This window comes from Delphinus delphis, chromosome 3, assembly GCF_949987515.2.
Source record: "Delphinus delphis chromosome 3, mDelDel1.2, whole genome shotgun sequence".
Taxonomy (NCBI): domain Eukaryota; kingdom Metazoa; phylum Chordata; class Mammalia; order Artiodactyla; family Delphinidae; genus Delphinus; species Delphinus delphis.
The window spans coordinates 82,895,786-82,903,927 of NC_082685.1; the positions used below are offsets into that span (position 1 = coordinate 82,895,786).

General features: G+C 37.4%; 1 protein-coding gene across 1 annotated transcript in view; it reads left to right on the forward strand.

The window, feature by feature from the left end:
• Positions 1-8,142, forward strand: part of TMEM232 (transmembrane protein 232) — a 378,932-nt gene that overhangs the window by 77,313 nt on the left and 293,477 nt on the right.

Here is an 8,142-nt window from a genome sequence, read left to right on the forward strand (position 1 = left end):
TGGGAGGTTTTTGCATAGGAAATTGGGAGAGACTGCACTGTAGATGTCTTCTTCAATCAACAAAACATATTTAAACTTTAAAAGTACTCCTCACCTGACTTCTCTAACTACAGAAACAAAAAGAATTGAACAATCTTCTGCTTGAAGAGAGAGACCAAAGAAACAAAACCAAGCAGACATTTGGAGACATTGGAAGAGAAAACGACTACATGATTTTTCATCTAGGACAAGTACTGGCTCATGAGATATATACGTGAATCAAATTTTACTGCAGCAGTGCAATGAAGAAATGGCTACAATTGGAGAGAGAAAATCAAAAAGGAAAAAGAGAAGAAAAAGAGAGAAGTTATGATTTTTAGAAGTGACAGCAAATCAGCCAAAAAGAAATTATAATGAAAATAAAAGGAAACAGATTCCTTGACAGCAGAAGGAATTCAGTTCATCATTTATCAGCCACCTGATACAGCAAAGAAATGGGCTAAGTGCCAAGTGTTCTAAAATGACTAAGATCTACTTTTTTTTATAACTGTTCCCTTTTATTGAGAACCCACTATGCACTACAACCTTACATATGTTTTCTTACATTGTCACCATTTTTTTCTTGTTTGATATTACTATTTCCATTTTATAAAAGAAAAAGCTGAAGCTCAAGTGTTTAACTTTCTCAAGGATATAACAGTAGTAAAAGATGCAGCTGGAATTCAAAACTAACCCAGGTTTATCTAACCCAAATTCATTTTCTCTCCAGTATACCATGCAAGCTTCTCAAAGTCAGGAATCAGATAAGTTTATAAATAATACAAGAAGTGATCATGGGTGTAGCTGGCAAGGAACTAAGAAAGCAAAACTAACATGGACAGGATACCTAGTGGAAACACCAGTGTTAGCATATATAGTATTTCAATATTATCTTAGTTCTATTGAGACACAGTAACTGGTATTGATAATGATAATCCCAAAACATAAAAAAAAAAAGCTCAGTTTTGTTTTATATCTTCTAACTCCTAAAGAATAAGTTGTAGGATACATTTTAGGATTTCCTGTAGAATTTCTTCAATTTCCCACCATCCCACCTACAAACATATTTAAGTTTGTGACCTTTCTTATTTCTTCTCTCGAAAAGATTCCTACCCCACTCATTACCTCATTCAGTAAATATTTAGAGAGTCCATGCTGGGCTCTAGGGAGAAAATGGAGAATATTCCTACCTATATGGATTCACATTCAAGAAGTGGGCATAGTTAATAAACCAAATATATATATATATATATATATATGTATCATATCACATACATATATGATATATGTTATATATGATATACCATATGTTATACATATAATTTTATATATAATGTATTTTTATATGTACATTTTTATACAAAAATGGTGGAATTCAAATAAAGTCTGTAGTTTAGTTAGTAATATATTTTCAATGTTAATTTTTTGTTTTTGTTCATTTTACTATGCTTATATAAGAAGTTAACATTGGAGGAAACATGTTGAGGGAGAAAAGGAAACTTTTGTTTTAAATTAAGAGATTTTTTTTTTTAATAACTGTTTTAGATTTACAGAAAGATTGAGCAAGTAGTACAGAGAGCTCCCCTATACTCCCCACCTCCCTGCCATGGTTTCCCCTATTAACATCTTGCATTGGTGTGGTACATTTGCTACAATTAATGAACCAATATTCATGCATCACTAACAACTAAAGTCCATACTTCATAAGTCAGAAAGAGAAAAACAAATATCGTATATTACTGCATATAGGTGGAACCTAGAAAAATGGTACAGATGAACTGGTTTGCAGGGCAGAAATAGAGACACAGATGTAGAGAACAAACATATGGACACCAAGGGGGTAAAGTGGTGGTGGTGGGGTCGTGGTGGTGGTGTGATGAATTGGGAGATTGGGATTGACATACATACACTCATATGTATAAAATACATAACTAATGAGAACCTGCTGTATAAAAATTTTTTTTAAATAAAAAAAATAAGGTCCATACTTCACATTAATTTTTGCTTTTTGTATTGTATAGTCTATAGGTTTTGGCACATACAAATATCATGCCCACCTTTACAGTGTCATACAGAATTGTTTTTCTGCCCTAAAAATCCCCTGTGCTTCACCTGTTTTCCCTCCCTCTCTTTCCCACTCCCAACCCCTGGCAACCCCTGATCTTTTTAGGGTCTCTACAGTTTTGCTTTTTCTAGGAAGTCGTGTAGTTCCAGTCATACAGCATGTAGCCCTTTCAGACTGGCTTCTTTCACTTAGCAATAAACATTGAAGCCTCCTCCATGTCTTTTTGTGATTTAATAGCTTATTTCTTTTTATCACTGAATCATATTCCACTGTATGGATATACCACAGTTTGTTTATCCATTCACTCAGTAAAGGACATCTCCGTTGCTTCCAATTCTTGGCAACTATGAGTAAAGCTACTGTAAACATTTGTGTGCAGGTTTTTGTGTGGACATACATTTGCAACTCAATTGAGTAAATACCCAGGAGCATGATTGCTTGATTGTATTGTAAGACAATAGTTTTAGTCTGTTTAGTTTTGTAAGAAACAGCCAAACTGTCTTCCAAAGTGGCTGTACCGTTTTGCATTCCCACCAGCAATGAATGAAAGTTCTTGATGCTCCTCATCAACATCTGATGTTATCGTCTTGGACTTTAACCATTCTAATAGGTACGTAGTGGTATCTCATTATTGTTTGAATATGCAATCTCTAATGACATAAGTTTAGCATCTTTTCATATGCTCATTTTCCATCTACATATCTTTTTTAGTGAGATGTCTGCGTGTCTGTTCAGATTGTTTGCCCAGTTTTTAATTGGTTGTTTGTTTTCTTATTGACTTTTAAGAGTTGTATGTATATGTTGAATACAAGTGCTTAATCAGATACATGTTTAGTAAATATTTTCTCCTAGTCTCTAGCTTTACTTTGTCTTTTGTAGGTAAATATTTCAATAAAAAGCAGAGATCAGCAGCATTATCAAAATTTGCCCTCTTTGGCTATACTGTGTAAATACATATATGTCACTGTAAACATTCCAATTGTGTTTTAAGTGGGGTTAGATATTTTGCAGAGCCATCATGAACAGAGCCTTTTTGTTGATTGGAAAGAACGTAATTTAGCTTCAGGATCTCATTCAAGAAAATGCTACATCCAAAGTTACATAACAGATGGTTTTTCTACTTACCATCTATGATATTGTGATTTATAATAAATATGTGTTTGGTCCTTGTCCCTGTTTCTGGCATAGAGCTCCTAAAACCCCTGGAATTTCCTAAGGGATGAGAGCCTTTAAGGTGTCTTTTGTTATGTTAATGAGGTGACTTTTGGAGCCCATCTAAGGATGGGGTCTGGTTGCCAATGCAACCATGTTATGGGAGGATTGAAACTTGCAGTCCTGTCCTCCCACCTATGAGAAGGGTAGAGGGGCTGGGAGTTGAATCAGTTACCAGTGGCCAATGATTTAATCAATCATGACTCTGAAGTAAAGCCTCCATAAAAACTCAAAAGGACAGAGTTCAGAGAGCTTCCGGGTTGGTACATGGAGGTGCTGGGAGAGTGGTGTATTCAGAGAAAGCATGGAAGCTCTGTGCCCCTTCCCACATACTTTGCCCTATGCATCTTTTTCATCTGTCTATTCCTGAATTATATCCTTTTATAGTAAACCAATGATCTAGTAAGTAAAATGTTTCTCTGTGTTCTGTGAACTGCTCTAGCAAATTAATGAAACCCAAGGAGGAGGACATGGGAATCTCCACAGTCTATAGATAATGGGTCAGAAATATAGGTAAAACCTGGGCTTTTGACTGGCATCTAAAGTGTAGGTGTGTCTGGGGAGGGGTGGAGGGGGGATAGTCTTGTGGGACTGAATCCTTAACCTGTGGAATCTGCTGCTATTTCCAGGTGGATTGCATCAGAATTGAGTTGAATTCTCCGTTGCTTTGCTGGTGTCCAAGAATTGTTTGTTTAGTGTGGGGGCCCATGTTGCAATTGGGCCCAGGAACCTAAAAGACCTTCCCTTTGGTTTATAAAAGGCTGGGAATGATGTCAGTGTTGTGGATTTTTTCAGTAGCAATTATGGCAGACTTTGTAACTGAAAACAGACCTCTTTTTTTATTCAAAGCTTGATCCTGCCAAGTTTATCTTTTCCAAGCCATAGATCTTTCTTTTCTGCCTGGCTCAGAACTACTTCAACTAGTCCAAAGAAGTATCTGCTCACTAGCTGCAGCACATCATAGGTCTTTTTAAAGAAATAAAATGCACTTGGGCCCTCTGTTTCCATTGTTGGATGCAGGAATCTTATGACAAAACCAGTAATTAAAGAAGTTGCTATTTCAAACACATGTTTTTCCTGAGCATTGGTGTTGGGGGGAGGCATGGAAAGTTTTCCTCTCTCAACAGGTTAGATCAGATGAATACGATTTTACAACAGCCAGAAATAGGCTTTGTTTCACACACATTATACTTCTGTTTAAAGATAGTTTCAATCAGATTCCAGTAGAATCTGATTTGGGGGTAGAGAGATTCTCTAAGTAGCCTTAAAAGTCTGGGTTTGTTCCGAGGCCGTGAGCCATTGCTCAAGGTAGATCTCAGGCTGGGCACTAGCCTCAAGGCTGGATTTCAGGATGGCAGTTATAGGAGTTCTGAACTCATTTTCTAGATATGAGAATTTGTTTATCAAAAGGGCCCCTTCTACACTGTAAAATTATGATCTTAACAAGCTACTTGCTTGTAGTAAATACAGTTTGTGTTTTTGAATACTTATATGTATCAAGAAACGTGCTAGGGACTGGAGTGGGATGGAGCAGTGAATTTATTTCTAACCTTGAGAAGGTTGTTTGGGAGGTGATAAGAGTAAGGAATCTGTAATTAGCCAGCCAGAGGCTCTGCCACCTCAGCTACTCGCTAAGCATGTGACTCTTGCCAAGTTATGAACATCTTTAAGCTTCAATTTTTTCTTACTTAAAATGAGATAATAATATATAGTATACTAATATATTATGAATAATTATACTGATATAATTGTTATATTATTATAATATAATAATTATATAATAATATATGAAATAAACTGAGGAGAATAACCTTCATGGGGTCTCGGGAAGGATTAAATGAAATAATGTTTGTAAAATTTATAAACAATATTTGTAAAGCATTCAATACAGTGTTTGACATACATCCAACACGAAATAAAATTGAGCCATTATTATGATGGAGATTACAGTCTGTCGAAACAATAATAAACAGAGTTGTTAAATAAGCAACCCATGATATCTGCCAAAGATAAAATAAAGGCAGTTATTTCTGTGAGACTTCAAAGAAGGAAAGATAGGGATAGGAGGAGCTTGATAAATCTTGGCTAAAAGTTCCTTGTGCATGTGATGGTGTCTTATTCCTAGCTCCTCTCCTGTTATGTCAGGGCACTTAGCATATAAAATGTGCTCAAAGAACTTTGGCCCCCTGAATAACTTAGGATTTGAGTGGCAGGATACAATCTCAGTGGAGCAGAAATTGAACAAGGATGTGAAGTCAGGAGCAAGAGTGACATGAGTGCTGAGGTAATGGTGATTAACTAGCGCCTGCTCACGTCGGGTGGCAGTGAGTGGTCGGAGAAGCCCGAGGAGAGACGGCAAGCCTTTGGGAAGGTGTAAGCACCTGGATGGGGAGTACAAACTTAATTTTATGGGCGCTGGGTGGTTAATGAAAGCAGCTGAGCAGGGGAGCAATGCTAATAGAATGACAATTACGAAGAGTAACTTTTCAGTCTGCAGAATTCTTACAAGGTGAGGCTATAGGGAAAACCTGTTACACATGTGTGAGACAGTGAGAAAAACTCCAGGGGCAGAAGGGAGATTGGAAAGGGGAAACCTTTCAATACTACAGGTTATTTACAGATGCTATTTCATCTAGCCTTCAGCAAGATAGGCCTTATCCCCATAGGCAAGGAAACCGAGGCTCAGAGAGTGCATTAACATGCCATGGAACCAGAATTCCAAGCCAGATTTTCCAGTCTCCAAGGCTTATTCTTTTTGTTAGGCTTTAATAATTGATTGACTATGAAATATTTAGGAAGAAATTGAAGATAATTTCAAATCAATTGCATATGATTGGAAAATTGTTAACATTACCGAAAACAGAGCCAGTTTGCAAAAGCTAATGAATTTAGCTTTCAGTATATTGAATTTGAGGAAACATGAGTGCCAATATGTATGAAATAATTAGAGATGTGGGTCTGGAGTTTAGAGGACAAGTGAGGGCTGTAGAGAAACATTGGGAAGTCAGTGGAAACAATGGTAGCGGATGATCTGTGCTAGGCCCAAAAAAGTAAAGCCTTGGAACAGAATCAGGAGAAGGACAGGATTAGAAACTGGAGTCAGTGAAGAGGACAGAAGGTGGAACAGAAACGTTAGCAAATGAAATAAGGAATGTACAAGTAAAAAAAATTTTTTTTGAAAGTAGGGTCTACCAAGTGCTACAGAGCTCAGAGCTTCAGGTGTATGTTTGTACGGATAAATAGCTGGAAAGGAGGGAGTCAGGGGTGAATGAAAGCTAAGAGGCAGGGTGATACAGGAGAAACTGACTAGCCTGGGAGTGGGAAGATGTGGGCTGTAGCACCAGCTCTGTTATTCTGTGACCTTAGTGAAATCACCAAACATCTCTAGGACTCAGTTTATAAATTCGTGAAATGAGAGGTTTAGGTGAGATGATTTCCGAAGGTCACTCTCAGTGTTGAAATTCTAAGCTAAAAGAGAATACGTTTCAAAATATATAGACAAATTAGGTACACGATTTTATGATTCATTTATTCATTCAATGTCTATTATGTTTGTGTAATTTATTATGTCTATGTCTCTGTGTAGCAGGAGTGGGGAGAAAGCATGATCTCTAGCATAAAATTAGAGAATTTAAGAGTTGCTCACAGAAACTACAGCTAGAAAGTTCATATACTATAAGAAAGAATTAAGAGGCTGGCTGTGAAAGCTCAAGAAGAAGAGGAAGCTTGTTTCCATCCTGGAGAAGGGAGGAGAATGGTGAGGACTGTGGAAGGACCCATCAAAGAGCTCTCGAGAGCCTTCCCATGCAGACACCAGTACAGATTAAGCTGAGAATTAATTCACTAGTGAGTGAGAACGGTGGTGTCCTTCATTTCTTCTGTTGAAGGTCATTATTTAAAGCAAGGCAAACTTTGACCTGGTAACCAACCTAGGATTAAGCGAGGTGTGTCAAATCTGAGCTATGCTACTTACTAACCTAATGATCTTGGGCAAAACTCTTAAATTCCCAGCTTCAGTTCCTGCATTTGTAAAGTGAAGATACTACCAGTAACTACTTCATTCACAAGGTTGCTGTAGGGAATATATGAGTTAATGCATTGGAGTTCTTAATGATCTGGGTATGATACTAAGTGCTCAGTAAATGTTAGTCATTGTTCTTTTCCTAAAGGGCAGATATTATTAGACCAGCTATTCCTGACTCTGAGAGGTCCCATTATGGTAGGACACTGAACTAGATTACCAGACCTAGGTTTGATTTCTGGCTTTGTATTTAGTTTGTTGCTTAACTTGGTGGATTGGCTCTGTATTGGGGTACCCCTTTAATCCTTAGCCAGGCTCTTTACAACTTTGCCTCAACTTTCACTTCCTGCTTATACTGAGGTTTTAGATTATCCAGTAGTGAAAGTTCAGGGTCTTCTCAGTTCTTTTCTGAGAACGTGTCCTGTCCCGGGTATGTGAGTGGCTTTCTAAATTCCCTAGTATACATGACCACTTTGGAATGCCCTAACTTCCCAAAGAAACCATCTCGCTGGCTTTTCCTCCCTGTCTTTAGGGGGTTTCTTACATGTCTCAACTGTTATTCTTAGCCCTAGGTGGCTGGAGGGTTTTTTTGATTTCCTTAGTGTTTTCAAGCAATGCCCACCATTTATACCTATTTCTTCCCTAAACAGCACTACTCAGAAAATTGCCTGAGGACAGTTGTAAGGACCAAATATGGGACTGTGTAATACCAGAGATGATACATAGGCAACCTTATGTAAGGAAATATGTTACTTGTTTTGTACACATCACAGTTACATCAGAATGATTTTTTAAATGATGGGCGAAAAATTTAACTTTGTATTTT